Here is an 18,003-nt window from a genome sequence, read left to right on the forward strand (position 1 = left end):
CATTATTATCAATTATTTTAGATAGAGGATGTGCCGAGAAAACGCCAAAGAATAATAATAAGAATAGTTGGAATATGAAGGACACACTCTCCATCATTGCCAGGGATAATGGCCTCAATAGATCTTTATTCATTTTCCAACGTAAGACATCCAAAGAAGTTGTCCAGGCCTTGTCCATGTCGTCAGGAAACCTAGAATGGTCTGGTGTTTGGACACAGCCTTAAACCCCCTCCCCTCCTCCTCCCTCCCTCCACTTCGAACTACAACTACTTTCCTTGATCTCTTGATTGAAAGGTAGCTCAATCCTTTGCTTCGCGGTATGAAGCGCGCGCGCACACACACACACACACACACACACACACACACACACACACACACACACACACACACACACACACACACACACACACACACACACACACACACACACACACACACACACACACACACACACACACACACACACACACACACACACAGAGTGAGAGAGAGAGGAACACAAAAGGCTAGGGAAATATGAAAGAAACAAGTCAAGGTCCCTCATAGTAACTTTCCAGAGTGTGAACACTGTGGAGGAAATACTAAAAAATGCAAACTCATGGAAAAAGAGGAATTAAAGAAAAGTATGGATAAAAAGATGCCTAACTCAAGAGGAATTGGCAATACTAAAAGAGAAGAGGGTGGAGGCAAAAACAAAGAACGAGGGAAGATCAGAGGAAGAGAATTTTTTTTTTTTTACAAAGTAATTGGATTGCAGGTACGAAAGTGGTACATAACCAACAGGGAATAAAAAGGAGAAAGGTAGTAGTCAAGTTATGGCAAGTATGTAAACAAGATGATTAAGTTGATGTACTAAAATGTAGACGGAATGGTACCCAAATTATCAGAGACGAAAGACTATACCAAAGAAAAGGAACCGCATTATTTGCCTAACTGAAACAAAATTAACTCCAAAGATATCAAACGATACCCTAAACTTAGAGGAATACAATATATGGAGAAATGACAGAAATTTAAGAATGGGAGGAGGAATGATAATCGAAACAAAGAAAAATCTACAAGTCAAAAGAATAAAACTAGATATACCCCCACAAGAAGAACTGATTGCATTAGAAATTAATACATCTGAAGAGAAATTAATTATGGCAAATTTATACATGCCACCCAAAACAAACACTTGAGAAAAACATGAATACGAAGACCTGGCAGAAAGCACAATTCATAGTTTAAGAACATTACTACATAGAATGGAAGAGGAATCTGAAAGAATCATTTTAACTGGAGATTCCAGTACAAATATAAAATGGAATACTCTAGATGTAAGAAGCCATGAACGTTGTTGGGATCAAAAGCTAGGTTGCGTGCAGGAGTGTTTTCTAACATAGCATGCAAAGGAAGACACCAGAAAAAGAGGACTTGATGATCTATCAGTACTAGAACTTATATTTACTAGGCAAGAAAATGATATTGACAATTTAATGTATCACCTTTCATTCAGCAAAAGCGACCATGCACTATTAAATTGCAACTTCAGGATTGCATATGATATAACTACCAGTTATGACAGTTACAAAAAGAGTCTAAACTACAAAAAGTACAACTATCATGACCTGAAGTATCTCTTAGAAACAGACTGGGAAAAGGAGCTTAGAGGACAAGATTTAAATAATGTATGTAAGCTTAGAGGACAAGAGTTAAATACTGTATGTAGAAAATTCTGCGATTTTTATGAAATAAGAGTCCAAAAATACATCCCTCAGAACAAAAAAACAGAAATGAAAACGAAATGGTTTAATAATGAATGTAAAAATTTAAAGAGAAAAAAAGACTTGCTGTGGACTAGATACACAAGACACAATGGTGAGAGGGCATATATCAACTACAAACAGGCAAGAAATAATTATACAAAGATAAGGAGGGAGGCTCAAAGACAGTTTGAGGAAGATATAAATAAAAGCAGTGATCAACTTAAGCTATTTTACAGCTACATCCGAAGGAAAACCAAAGTTAAAGATAAAATACAGTCCATTACGGATGAGGGGATCATCTATCCACAAGAGGAAAATATTTGTGAAGCACTAACTAAATACTTCCAATCGGGTTTTACAAAAGAAAATAATATTGAAATGGATAATATGGAATATGCATGCCCACTCTTATTACCAGATAATCAAATATCAGAAAAAGAAGTACAGGAAGAGTTAAGTAAATCTGACAAAGGATAAGCAAATGGTCCTTACGTAATTTCAGGTTGGGTGCAACATGAATGTGCATAAGAGTTAGGCAGACCATTGTGTTTAATATTCAAGGAATCCTTGGGTCAAGGTAAACTACCTGACATTTGGAAGAAAGCAAACATTGTTACCCTATTTAAGAAAGGGAATAGACAAAATCCACTCAACTACCAAGCAGTATCACTGACCAGTGCTGTAAATAAGATACTAGTAAAGCTGATAAGAAAAGTTTGGGTAAACCATCTAGAACACAATATGATAAATGAAAGGCAGTTCGGTTGTAGAAATAAAAATCATGTGTTACTAATCTACTAAGCTAGTATGATAGAGTTACAGAAACAATACAGAAAAGATGTGGGTAGGTGGACAGTATCTATTTAGATTTCAAGAAAGCATTTGACAGAGTACTGCACCAAAGACTTTTATGGAAACTGTATCATCAAGGAGGAATCCGTGGCAGACTGTATTGTTGGATGCAGAATTTTCACAGAAAAAGGGAAATGAGAGCAGTACTAAAGGGAAAGTACTCATAATGGAGGGAAATGACTAGCGGAGTTTCACAGGGCTCAGTGCTGGCACCAATTATGTTTTTAGTGTATATAAATGACATAGACAGTAACAGTGGAAATGGAAGCTATCTCAACATGTTTGCGGATGATGCAAAATTACAAAGGAAAATTACCACTACAGATTCTTGCAAAGAGCTACAAGAAGAATTAAATAAGCTTCATGAATGGAGCAATAAATGGCAAATGGAATTTCATGGGGATAAGTCTCATGTACAGCACTTAGTTTGGTAAAAGTGAGAAAAAACCAGCTTGGGATTATAAGTTAGGAAGATCAACCCTACACATATCAGAAAGGGAGAAGGACCTAGGAGTGATTATCAATAACAGACTATCTCCGGCTGACCACCTCAGTGAGAAGGTATGTAACATGCATACATTGCTTGCTAATATGAGAATAGCATTCACAAATATATATGAAGACATGGTGAGAAAGATAATAACATCATTCATCAGACCAACCCTAAAGTATGCATCAGTAGTCTGGAGTCCTTATCTAAAAAAACACATAGATAAGATTATAAGGTACAAAGGGCAGCTACAAGATGGGTACCAAACTTAACGGATGTAAGCTACGAAGAAAGACTAGAGAAACTGCATCCACCAACACTACAGGAGAGAAGGAAGAGAGGACACATGATCATGCTATATAAATGCATATCAGAGAAAGAGAAAATAGACATAAATGAATATATAACGTATAGGGAAGCATCAGCAAGAGGACAGTTAATAAAACAACATAAAAAAAGAGGTGATAAAGACATAAGGAAATCCAGTTTCCCAAATAGGGCAATTAGTCAGTGGAATGCACTACCGAATGAAATAGTGTCATTCATAAATTTAAGGATATGTATGATAAAAATGGTTTAATACACGGAACAGTACTAGCTTGACTCGTTCCTGTAAAGATACAATTAATTAAGAACAGTTAGGTAAGAACACACACACACACACACACACACACACACACACACACACACACACACACACACACACACACACACACACACACACACACACACACACACACAGAAATGTGTCATAAAATAAAGAAAGAAGACAGGTCATTACGAACGTGACTGAATCCTGAAAAAAAAAAAAAACGCCCTATCTTCGGCACCGTGGGTGTAATTAATGTAGTCTATTTCAGCAGGTGAAAATAGCTTTGTACCGGTGAGGCGTATACTGCCATAAGCTTATTTAAACTATCAGCCAGTAGCAAAAATAAAATAGCAGTTTACTTCATGAATGAACTATTTGAAGGGTGTTTATCTGTTAGTCAGTATGTCTTCGTAGGTTTAACGTCTTCCTGTCCAGGAGTGTCGAATATTCACTTGAACTGAATAAAATCATCTAACAGTAACAATACTGCAATACCAGTTAATCGTCTTCCTGTTCAGGAGTGTCGAATATTCACTTGAACTGAATAAAATCATCTAACAGTAACAGTACTGCAATACCAGTTAATGTGAACTGATAATTCGGAAAATGTCTGCCTCACTTTCGTTCTGTTTATGTGATTCCTTGTCTTTCACGTCTTCATCTACAGAAAGAATTTATTCTCACTTATGCTGACTATAAACACCTGTTTTTTGAAGAAGCGGAGTAGCAACCAATGTGAAATAATGATTGAAGGATTGTCTTACCTCTTGTACGTCTGCCCAATTGGCTATCACGTTCTGTGCTACAAGAAGGGTATGCTATCACTTATTATGAATAACGTTATCTGATGAAATCAGAAATATAATAAGTCAACTTGAATCGAATATCCAGAATCTGTGTCTGTCTGTTTGTTTGTCTGTCTTATTTAGGAGTTGATTTCCTTCCGCATATGCATGTAATCGTTTGTCTTTAGCAAGAATGAAATAACAATTTTCTTAATCTCAAATGGCGTGTGTCTATGCCTTTCCTTTTCCTTGCGGGAATAGGTTATATTCAACCTGGCTTACTGAATGTGTTTGTGTATATTGAGAATAAAATAACAACACTGACGAATCTCTCTAAGGCATATGCCTGACCTTCCGTCAGATCTGCTGAGGGTGACTTCCATTCAACAACATGATTCTTTGTTAGACAGAATTCCAAGGAGGCTCGAATGTTAAGAAAAATATTACAGTATTTGACATATGAAGCCAGTACGAGCATAACGCTCACTCCGTTTTGCATCATGCTCTTTTATGTTAGTGTGCAGACAGATTTTCTTCATACGTATTTAAGTTATATAGATGCTCTCTCTCGCCCTCCCTCCCTCTCAAACTACAACTATCCCGCTTGATGGAAGGGTAGCTGACTCCTTTACTTCGCGGTTTGAAGAATCTTACGAGGCTCAGGATGTGTTGTAGCATCTATATAACGTACGTACGTAAGAAAAATTTGTGACTACACAGTAACTCAATAAAAAGGCGTGATGTAACACCGAATGAGCTTTATGGTCGAACTGGCATTAGTAAAATATTGTAATATTTTTCTTAACATCCAAACTTCCTTGAAATTCTGTCTGACAGAGCATCATGTTTTTGAGTGGAAGTCATCTTCAGAGAAACAGACAGAAAACCTGACGGAAAGACAAGAGTATGCTTTAGAGTGTTTCGTCAGTGCTATTATTTTATTCTCAGTATCAGCAAACACATTTAGGAAGCCAGGTTGAATATAAACTATTCCGGCAAGGCAAAAGGAAAGGCACAGGCACACGCCATTTGAAATTAAGAAAAATCGTTACTTTATTCTTGCTAAAGACAAACGATGACATGAATCCTCTGAAAGAAATCGCCTCCTAAATAAGACAGACAGACAGACAAACAAACCTACACAGATTCTGGATTATTGATTCACGCTGACTTATTATATTATATTCTTGATTTCACCAAATGACATAATTCATAAGTGATAGCAGACCCTTCTTGTAGAACAAAACGTAGCCAGTTAGGCTGATGGAGAAGGGGAAAGACAAACAGGAAGTCCCTCAATCATTATTTCACATTGCTTGCTACTCCGCTTCTTCTAAAAACAGGTGATTTCATTCACCGTAAGTGAGAATAAATTCCTTCTGTAGATGAAGACGTGAAAGACAAAGAAGCAGGTAAAATAAACAGAACGAAGTGAGGGAGACAGTGTCCTAATTATCAGTTTACATTAACTGGAATTATCAGTTCACATTAATTGGTATTGCAAAATTGTTACTGCCACATGGTTTAATTCGGATGAAGTGAAAATACGACTCTCACGGAGAGGAAGACGTAAAGCCTATGAAGACATGTTGACTAGCAGAGAAACACTCTCCAAATAGTTCATTCATGAAGTAAACTGCTATTTCATTCTTGCTACTGGCTGATAATTTTATTAAGCTAAAGGTAGAACACGCCTCATCCGTTACACAGATATTTCAACTTACTAAGTAACACTAATTGCACCCACGCTATCGAAGACAGAGTGGGTATTATTTTTTAACATGATTCAGTCAGTGCAGTACTGACATGCCTTCTTTCCTTATTTTATCACACATTTCTGTGTGTGTGTGTGTGTGTGTGTGTGTGCAGGCCCGTAGCCACGGGGGGGGGGGCTATGGAGGGGATTAGCCCCTGAAAAAATCTCATTAGACCCCCCAGAAGTTTTTCACATAGAAGGGTATATGATTTGCTAACACACAAACCGGGAAAATATACGAAAATACAAGCCAGATATACTACATATTCATAAAAAAAATTCACACGTTAAACCACACATAATCACGCCCATGCTTTTCCTCTGTATTTCATTGGGCACAAACTTGAAAAAGTGCTAAGGAAAAATTATGAAAAAAAAAAAATAATAATAATGCCGTAATAAACAATAAAAATAATAATATTTACGATAAAAAAATAATATAAATACACTCGGTAAACCAAACAATAATTCTCTCTCTCTCTCTCTCCTGGGCTGAGGACAGCTGTGACTCTTCCACGTGGTGTTTAACATTTTCAGCCTCATAAACAAACTTTGTATTTTACTCTGGCTAACGCCAGACGATTTTTTTCGTCACAAGGAAACTCCTCGAGGCTGAGAGTGTTAATATACTCTTGGACAGTATCAGTTTCCCCAGGTCAAAGTAATTTGGACAAAAAAGAACATTCTTCCGTCGGAACTTTCGGCCTTATGGTACCACTTCCACAGACACGTAAGTGACGTTCACGTGTAGAGAAAAGTATAACGTTCATTTTGGTATAAAAAAACTGGTTTCAGCTGGTTTTAGTGCTTACACTAGTATAATGCAGCATATATTTAGTTCATTACATGCTCATACAATACATTCTAGAAAAAATATACGTGGAAGGAATAGTATAAAAAAATAAAGCCCCCCCTACGATGGAAATTGCCCTCTCCCCCCCAAAGATTTTAAGTGCTGGCTACGGGCCTGTGTGTGTGTGTGTGTGTGTGTGTGTGTGTGTGTGTGTGTGTGTGTGTGTGTGTGTGTGTGTGTGTGTGTGTGTGTGTGTGTGTGTGTGTGTGTGTGTGTGTGTGTGTGTGTGTGTGTGTGTGTGCGTGCTTCATACATCCCGATCAAGAAATCAAAGAAGGTGGCTGCAGCTGAAAATTGATGGAGGGATGAGGAGGGGAGGGAGTTTAAAACTGGGTCCGGACACCAGACCATTCTGGTTTCCTGGCCACGGCATCGACAAGGCCTGGATACTTTCTTTGGATCGCGAGTGTACATAATATTTGTTGCAGAATACATAAAAATTTAGTCTTCTGTTATGGAAAATAGATTATTCATTGATTTTAAACTCTGTTAGTTTAAAATAGCCACCTCTCCATCTTCAATGCTGAGTTGTAACGACAGATTTATACTAGAGTATGGTGTTAATCACAAAGAAGTCTTATGGTAAGAATAAAAAGTTTGGGCGTAGTTAAGATTTTGAAAATAGCGTGATCACTGGGATAACTGAGCATATACCAGGAGGAGCAAGTGACATCCTGCCACTCCCCTGGCTGCGCCAATGGTGCAGAGTCGTTGCATTGTCATTCTGCCACTAAGCCACAAGAACAAGCTGCAAAAGAGAGAGGACCTGGGACAAGTTTAGATGAAAGAACTACCGGGTATAGATAGTGTGACTGTGCAAACAGCTCTTTTGTACAATTTTACTTTGTGCTAAATATACCAGTCACAAATCTGAATCACCCACTACGTGGAGGAGACATATCCAATCACCAGTTATGTGACCAATCACCTGGTGACACGTGTTGACATTTGCTGTATAATGAGGTCTCGCTCCATCCTCCATCAGATTGGTCTGAAGATGTTCCCAGGAAGGAACGAACATCACGAAATAAAGTAACATGTGGCCAGCTGCTCAAAAGTTTGAATGAAAATCGCTACTCAGAAGTCTGAATGAAAATCAACGTAGCTTAGCCCGATGCACTGAAAGCACTGAGCAGAAATTAAACAATGCAGAAACAGCAGTTTCATTCACTCTCATTTGCTTACAAGAAAATATCTTACCTCGCAATACAAATATATATATATATATATATATATATATATAGAGAGAGAGAGAGAGAGAGAGAGAGAGAGAGAGAGAGAGAGAGAGAGAGAGAGAGAGAGAGAGACATACAGACAGACAGATAGATATACATATATCATCATCATCATCATCATCAGCCATAGCTAGTCCACTGCTGAACAAAGGCCTCCTCCAACCCTCTCCATGAATTCCTTGACTGAGCCAATCTTTGCCACGTTTTCCCTGCAAAATTCCCTATCTCTCCATCTCCTGTCTGGCCTTAAATGCTACGCTTACAATCTCTTGGTTTCCACTCAGTCAGCCTCTTGCTCCATCTGTTATTCCTTGTTCTTGCTATATGGCCTGCCCACCTCCATTTCTGTTCCTTTATAACTTCTATATCATTAGTTGGGATATTGTAGGTGTGAGTGAGATCTACAGAAAAGAAGAAAAAGTAATTCAGCTCGAAGACAGCAACCACCTATTTTACTACAGAGGAAGGGAAAGTGAAAGAGTTAGTGGTGTAGGATTTCTAATTAACAGAAATCTTGCCAACAACATTGTCAAATTCAGCAGTGTATCTGACAGAGCAGCATTTGTTGTCATTAGATTGTGCAAAAAATATACCCTGAAAGTAATACAAGTATATGCACCAACTTCTCAAAGCTGGGATGAAGAAATAGAAACACTCTATGATGACATCTCCCAGATTATGGAAGAAGAAAAGACCACATATACTATACTCATGGGAGACTTCAATGCAAGAGTTGGGAAGTCGAAAAATGGAGATGCATGTATGGGAAAATTTGGAGTGAGAGAAAGGAAAGAAAGAGGAGAAATGCTGGTAAATTTTGCGGAAATGTTTAACATAAGAATAATGAACAGATTCTTCCACAAAAGAACAGGGAGAAAGTGGACCTGGAGAAGCCAAATGGAGAAACAAAGAATGAAATCGACTTCATTATAGCATATAACACAGATCACAAACGTCACAGTTATCAACAAAGTAAATACAGGTAGTGATCACTGAATGGTGGGTTGCACAGCCAGATTCAGTTTCAGAAGTGAAAGAGAGAAGATGATTAAAGATACAAAGGTATGCCCAATAATAGTAAACGAAAACAAAGCGGCCTTTCAGTTGGAAATAAGGAACAGATTTCAGGCTCAAAGTAATGCTGAATGTGACATTGATGAGCTGAATGACAGACTAACAAAAGTGCTAAGAAAGTCAGCGGAGGTAGTAGGAAAAGCTAATACAACCAAAGCCAAGAAATATTCAGAAAAGACACTCGAGCTTAGGAGAAAACGAAAGGAAATGAAAGTAAAAACAAAGAAAGACGAAGCAGAACGAGTGGAATTAAATAAGCTTATCAACAAAAGACAAAGAGAAGAAAAATGGAGGAGAAACATGGATCAGATCAAAGAAACCATCAAAAATGGAAAAAGTCTGAAACAGGTCCGAAGTAAAATAGCAATAGGAAAGCAACAAATGACATCACTGAAAGAAGAAAAAAGTTGAAATCTTTAAATGAAGAGATAAGACGGTGAAAAGTGTTGATGAATTTTACAAAGAACTGTATGCATCAAAGACAGTAGTACCAATAGCTAACTTATCAGTTGACACAAGTGAAATACCTGAGGTACCAGCAGTCGAAGTAAATATTTGTCTTAAAAATATGAAAAAAGGGAAGGCTCCGGGAGGAGATGGAATAATAACAGATTTAATGCTGGATGCAGGAGTAGAAGTACAGAATAGGCTTGCTCACTTATTTACCCAATGTATAAAAAAGAAGAAAATTCCCAAAACATGGTGTAATGCAATAGTTATTTTACTCTACAAAAAAGGTGACTCAAAAGATCTTAGTAACTATCGACCCATTAGCTTATTATCGGTCATATACAAACTCTTCACGAAAGTCCTTATGAACAGAATAACTACAATTTTGGAGGAAAACCAACCTCGTGAACAGGCAGGATTCCGAAGCGGGTATTCGACCGTTGATCATCTACATACAATGAATCAGCTAACTGAGAAAACTGCAGACTATAATAAACCACTGTGCTTAGGTTTTGTTGATTATGAAAAGGCTTTCGACTTAGTGGAGCACATAGCAATTATAAAGGAGTGAATGAGAACACTGTAAAACTGCTCGAAAACATATATAAAGAGGGAACTGCTACAGTTATATTACATAAGGACTCGGAAAAAATTTAGATTGAGAAGGGCGTGCGTCAGGGAGATACAATTTCACCAAAATTATTTACAGCATGCCTAGAAAGTATTTTCAGAAAGCTAGACTGGGAAAACAAAGGAGTGAACATAGATGGAGAAAAGCTAAACCATATAAGATTTGCAGATGACATTGTCCTAATCTCAGACACAGCGGAGGCATTGCAAGAAATGTTAAATAACCTGAACAGAGAAAGTCTGAAAGTAGGACTGAAGATGAACCGAAGTAAAACTAAAGTAATGTTTAATCCACAAACACCAAAGAGCGTTATCAGAATAAGCGATGAAATTCTTGAAGAAGTTGAGGAGTACAACTACTTGGGACAAATACTAAAATTAACGAAAGATCATGATAGCGAAATAAAATGACGCATTACAATTGGATGGAAAGCTTTCGGTAAACGTAGAGACATTATGAAAAGTAGCTTGCCAGTTTGTATGAAACGAAAAGTATATAACGAATGTATAATTCCAGCTATGACGTTTGGTTGTGAGACCTGGAAACTGACAAAATCAATGGAAAATAAATTAATCCATTCTCAGAGAGCAATGAAAAGGTCAATGTTGGGAATATCTTTACGAGACAGGAAAAGATCAACTTCGGTGAGAGAGCAGACTAAAATCAAAGACATTTTATACATATATAATATATATATATATATATATATATATATATATATATATATATATATATATATATATATATATATATATATATACACACACACACACACACACACACACACAGCTGAGACGTCAAAGAGACAGCACGGATATCACCTCACTCCGTGCTGGCCACCTTGGCCACAGGCCACACCTAAATAGTATCTTTATATGAGTCACGTTCTGGACTAAGTTAAACTAATGATGTTCTAATATAGTAGAGGAAGTATAAGCAAAAGTGTCATCTAATTAATAAAATACCTCCAAGTAGTGCAAGAATCCGCTGACAATGCATCAACAGCCGGGGGTCGTCTGTAGGCATGCAGCAAGGAAATGCAGACTAAATATGACTTGCCTTTCTGAATTTAAGTACCACATGATGAGCACCATCTTTAGTAAAGTGAATATGGAAGGAATTAAGAAAAGGGATAAAGCTAGAAAGCAGGATGATGATTTCTACCCAGAACTGGCTGAAATGGAATAATAAAATTAAGTAGTAGAAAAAGTGAACAAACTGGAGAAAACTTTTCAAACTGAAACAGATGAAATTAAGAAGCAATCACGTAGCAGAAGGAAAAAAATGAAAAATCAGTAAAGGAATTAAACAAAAAAGACACATCAATAGTTGAGCTGTGTCGAGATGGGTTCACTTAGAAGGAAGTTTTGTGAAATGGCAAGTACAGTTGTCAACCATGAGAGTTCACAAATGATACAGAGACAGCTAGAATGGCACTCTGTAGAGCACATACCTCCGCCAAGGCCCAACATGCAGTTCCTTTTAAATTAATCAAATCTAATCCAATATGGAAAAAGACTACCTCCCCTATAAAAGCATAATTAAATCTGCTAGATTCGGAATTTTACATGCATCCACGCCAAACTGTACACATTCGTAGATATCAACATCCTAAGTAAGCCTGATTTTTTTTTTTTTCATCAAAATCCATGCAACATTCACTGAAAAATTTAAGAAAATGTCGAAAAACGCCCTATCTCGCAATGTTAAAGTGAAAAAAAAAAAAAAAAATCTTGGATCCGCACCTTTATAAGGATCCTCACCAAAATTTAGTGGAGTATATTCTGGGCCAAGGCCCATTCTTCTACCATGTTTCGTGGAAATCCGCCCTGATGTTTTTGTGTTATCTTGCCCACAAACCAACCAACCAACAAACAAACAAACGGAGAGGGGTGAAAACATAACCTCCTCGGCGGAGGTAATTAGGCATGCAAGCAGTCTGATAGACCAAAGCAGTGATGTTGAAGAGATGATAACCCAGTGAATGAAATGATGTAAAGTTATAAACATAATGTAGAAACTACGTACGGTATGCTGAAATGGTGAAAGTAAAGAATGTCTTAGAAACAGAAGTTGGAGAAAACAACATTAGAAAGGAAGTTTAAGAAATCATTAAAAATAACCGGGAACTGGTCAAAGATTCAGCAGATATCAACAAATCTGTAGTAATCACTGGTATAGATGAAGAAGTAATAAGAAACAAAATTTTGAGAGTCAAAAAGGAGATGGCAAATATAGTGAACATATTGAATGAAGTATCAGAGGAAATCTGTGATAAAGGCATAGAGGGGAAATATGAGAGAAGTAAAACTTTTCAGAGTGTGAAAACTATGAAGGAAGTACTAAAAATGCCAACGAATCATGGAAAAAGAGGAATGTGAAAAAGCATGGATTAAAAAACAAATGCCTAACTAAAGAGGAATTGCGAATACTAAAGGAGAAGAGGGAGGAAGCAAAAACAAAGAATGACGAACGATCAGAGGAAGAGAAGAGTGAATTATTTTTACAAAAAAATTGGGTTGCAGGTACGAAAGTGGTACATATCCAACAGGGATAAAAAACAAGGAAGGTGGTAGACTCAAGCTATGGGAAGTATGTAAGCAGGATGATTATGTTGATGTATTCAGATATAGATGGAATGGTGTCTAAATTATCAGAGACGAAAGACTATACCAAAGAAAGGGAACCACATATTATTTGCCTAACTGAAACAAAATTAACCCCAAAGATATCAAACGATATCTTAAACTTAGAGAAATTCGATATATGGAGAACAGACAAATTTAAGAAAAGGAGGGGGAATTATAATCTTAACAAAGAAAAATCAACAAGTCAAAGAAATAGAACTAGATATACCCTCACAAGGAGAACTGATTGCATTAGAGCAGTGGTTCTCAACTCGTTTCAGGCCACGGACCACCAGCCCAATTAAAAAAAAATATCATGGGCCATTTCATTTTTCAGTAATGATAAATAAAACATAGACAACAAACATTTTGGTTTGAAAAATATTTCTTAAATAGGAATAACACAATAAAATGAATGGCCAATTATTTATTTTGATAAAATTTTTCGTACTGCATTTTCAATAAATTTAAAAATATATGCACCAATCTCCAGTTTAATACCAAATATAGTGAACGTCCTGTGGACCACCCAGAAAGTCACCATGGACCACCAGTTGAGAAACACTGCATTAGAGGTTAATACATCCAAAGGGAAAGTAATTGTGGCAGATTTGTACATGCCACCCAAAACAAACACTTGGGAAAGAGGCAAATATGATGACCTGGCAGAAAGTACAAATCAGAGTTTACGAACATTACTACACAGAATGGAAGAGAAATCTATAAAATTATATAAACAGGAGACTTCACTACAAATATTGATTGAAATACTCTAAATGTAATAAGCCAAGAAAGCTGTTGGGAGCACAAGCTCTTAGATCTTGTCCAGGAGTTTTTCCTAATGCAGCATGTAAAGGGAAACACCAGAAAAAGAGAGTCTGATGATCCATCAGTACTAAATCTTCCATTTACTAGGCAAGAATATGATACTGACGACATAATGTTTCACCTTCCATTCGGGTAAAGCGACCATGGACTATTAAATTGCAACTTCAGGATTGCATACGACATATTTACCGGTAATGAGAGTTACAAAATGAGTCTAAACTACAAAACGGGAAACTTACCATGATCTGAAGAAGTACGTCTTAGAAACAGACTGGGAAAAGGAGCTTAGACGACAAGATTTAAATGCTATATAGAGAAAATTATGTGATTTCTATGAAATTAGTCCAAAATTACATCCCTCAGCACAAAGAAACAAATGAAAATAAAGAAATTGTTTAATACAGAATGTAAAAAAAAAAAAAAAAAAAAAAACTTACTATGGAATACATACGGAAGACAGAATAGTGAGAGGGCATATAACAATAATAAATAGGCAAGAAATGATTATACAAGAATAAGCCCAAAGACAGTTTGAGGAAGATGTTATAAATAAAGGTAGTAATCAATCCAAGTTATTTTACAGCTACATCCGAAGCAAAACCAAAGTTAAAGATGTAATACAGTCCATTACAGACGGGGGGATCATCTATACACAAGAGAAAGATATTTGTGAAGAACTAAATAAAAATTTCCAACCAGTTTAAATGCAGAAAATAATTTGGAAGGGGATGTTATGGAACATGCATGCCCACACATATTATCAACTAAACAAATATCAGAAAAAGAAGTACAGGAAGAGTTATGGAAATTAGACAAAGGAAAAGCAGATGGTCTTGACGAAATTTCAGGTTGGGTGCTTCATGAATATGCAGAAGAGTTAATTAGACTATTTAAGGAATCCTTAGGTCAAGGCCAACTATCTGATATTTGGAAGAAAACAAACATTGTTCCCCTGTTCAAGAAAGGGAATAGGCAAAATCCACTCAACTACCGACCAGTATCACTGACCCGTGTTGTAAGATACTAGAAAAGCTGATAAGAAAAGTTTGGGTAAACCATCTAGAAGAACACAGTATGATAAAAGATAGGCAGTTCGGTTTTAGCAAGGGAAAATCGTGTGTTACTAATCTATTAAGCTACCATGATAGAGTTACAGAAACATTACAGAAAAGAGAAGAATGGGTGGACGAGATCTATATAGATTTCAAGAAAGCTTTTGACAAAGTACCCCACCAAAGACTTTCATGGAAACTGTACCATCAAGGAGAAATCCAAGGCAACCTGTACTGATGGATACAGGAATTTCTCAGAAAAAGATAAATGAGAACAGCACTATGGGGGGAATTATTCATCATGGAGGGAAGTGACTAGCGGAGTTCCACAGGTCTAAGTGCTGGCACCAATCATGTTTATAGTATTGTTAAGAAACGGGATTTGCCAGTTAGGTGCTCAAGAGGCTTCTCGGCGTTTCCCCTCCGTAAGTGTCAGTGCGATGCATAGTTGCCAGTCTGCCTGGTGTTTGTGAGCTTATAGTTATTCCGTAAGTTATGCATTAATTTGTATGCTCTTTTTCTCAATAGTTTTATTTACGTGATTGTTTAAATATGTAATTTAATTTAAGTTTATATGGTAAATCATTTACAGTGTTATATAATGTAAGAACACTGTTGCATGTTTTGGTTGCCTCCGAGCTGGTAACTGTGCTCTCTCTCTCTAGAATACATCAGAACTGAGGAAAAATGTAGAAGTTACTGGATTAATGCAAGCTTATATAATGATGGGGAAGAGACTAGAGCGAGTTCAGTTGGCTTCCGTTCAGTTTGAGTGTAGTGCAGTGTCAGTGTCAGTGAAGTTTGCATATTTTCGGTACTTGTGAAAACAGTGAAGTGTTACTGAAGTTGGTATAACAACAGTACTTGTGAAAATAGTGAAGTGTTGTCAAGCATTAAGAAGTGTAATGGCAGTTAGTAAAGTTTGTATAGCTCCAGTGCTTGTAAGAATAGTGAAGTGAAGTTGGAAAGCATTAAATGTAATCATTTGAGAAATAAAGACAGTGAACTTAAGAATCCAGTGTTTATTTACGATTGAGCTGATCATGTGTACTGTATACCTAAAGGCTGACCATGGCAAGAACAACTCACTGGGCAACGTCCTTCCTGTGCTGTATTACTGCTGTTGGTGCCTGTGGCAGTGTGGGGCAGAGATGTAACACTGGTGTCAGGAGTGGAATTATTCAGTGCTGCAGTGAGGCTAACCTTTGACATGGAAGCAGAAGGTGTGCAGACAAGTCTCGAGCTGGGCAGGAGGAGGAAATGTCCCTGGCGACAATTGTGAAGTTATTACAGGCCCAAAGTGAAGAACAGAAAGAGCTCAGAAACGAACTGAAAGGACAGTTACAGGCACAAAAGAAAGAACTTAAAGAACAGTTACATGCACAAAGTGTACAACTGCAGGCACAGAATGAAGGACAGAAGGAACTCAAAGAACAATTACAGGCACAGAATGATGGACAGAAAGAACTTAAAGAACAATTACAGATACAGAATGAAGGACAGAAAGATCTCAAAGAACAATTCTAGGCACAGAATGAAGAACAGAAAGAACAATATGAGCAGCTTCAGGAGGCAATACAGGAGCAACAGAGGGAACTCCATTTGAGGATGCAAGGACAGTTGGATACTTTCATCGGGGAAATAAAGGAAGAGCAGCAGCTGTTGAAGGAGGAAGTATACGCTGAGCTACAGCAGCAGAAATGTGAGGTAAGCAATAATGTGACGTAGTTCAGACAGCATCAAGACGACCAGGTGAAGCATGTAGACAACCAGCTGAAGATTCGTGGGGGAATAGTGATAGAGTGCAGACAGCATGTAGACAACCAGCTAAAGATTAGTGAGGGAATTGTGATGGAGTGCAAACAGCATGTAGATAGCCAGTTGAAGCATGTAGTCGACCATGTGAAGATAATTAGTGAGAAAATTGAGGCTGTAGAGAAATATTGCACTGCTGAGCCTGAGGTTAATGTACAGGGAGCATATGAATGGAATGGACAGCGTATGGTGAAGCTTGACGGATCCCAGGCATCTAAAGGTAGCATTACAGGGTTGAATAATTAGAATGCAGAAGTTTTAAGTCCTGGCTTTAATTATGATGCCCCAGTTTTCAGGCCCCAAACCAGTCAAGTGCATGGCTATAATGGGGGTCCAATTAAAAAGAAACCTCAGGAATTTGATGGTAGAGTATTTTGGAAAGCTTACCGTGCACAGTTTGAGTTACCTGCAGATCAGAATGGTTTGGATGATAGGCAGAGGGCAGTGCGGCTTGCTAACAGCCTTAAGGGTGCCACAGTGGAAATTCTGGGCCAGATGTCAGTGATGGAGAGGAACAGTTATCAGTCCCTAGTAGAAGTGCTGGAGCACAGATATGGAACCATGAACCAAACTGAGGTTTACAGAGCAAGATTCCGGAGCCGTGTACGGGCGAGGAGAATCCCGACAGCAGCTTGCTCATGACCTGGAGAGTACGGTATATAAGGCATACCCTGGAGCAGCACCTAACCTCTTGGCTATTCTACTGAGGGACCAGTTCATCGATGCTCTTGATAGTGCAGAGTTGAAAGTGCAAGTGAAGCAGGCACAACCAAGAAGCATGCAAGAAGCACTAGAATTTGAGTCCTATGTCAGGTTCAGTACATCCACCTTTCAGACAGGCTGTAGTGCAGGATTCAAGGCAAGAAAGGGGGAAGTTTGTGAAAAGGAAAAATTTGAGGGCAGTTGCTAGTACTGTGAAAAGCCAAGACACAGAAAAGAGGACTGCTACAAGTGGAAGAGGTAACAGGAGAAGACTGGAGGTGGCTGCTGGTTCTGCGGGAAGTCGGGGCATAAGAAGGAGGATTGTCACAAATGGAAGAAGGAGCAAGAACAGGGCAGTGTAAGGAAATCTTCACGTGTACCAAAAGCATGTTGGACATGGATTGAGGTGGGACACTTCAGTTCTGAGTGTCTGAAGAAGAAAAAGGATGATAAGAAGAATGCTGCAGAAGACCAGAAAGAAGAGGAAAACTAGTGGAGGCTGGTGTAAAGGGG

This window comes from Coenobita brevimanus, chromosome 95 (genome assembly GCF_032717465.1).
Source record: "Coenobita brevimanus isolate Jiangsu-jjx chromosome 95, ASM3271746v2, whole genome shotgun sequence".
Lineage (NCBI taxonomy): Eukaryota > Metazoa > Arthropoda > Malacostraca > Decapoda > Coenobitidae > Coenobita > Coenobita brevimanus.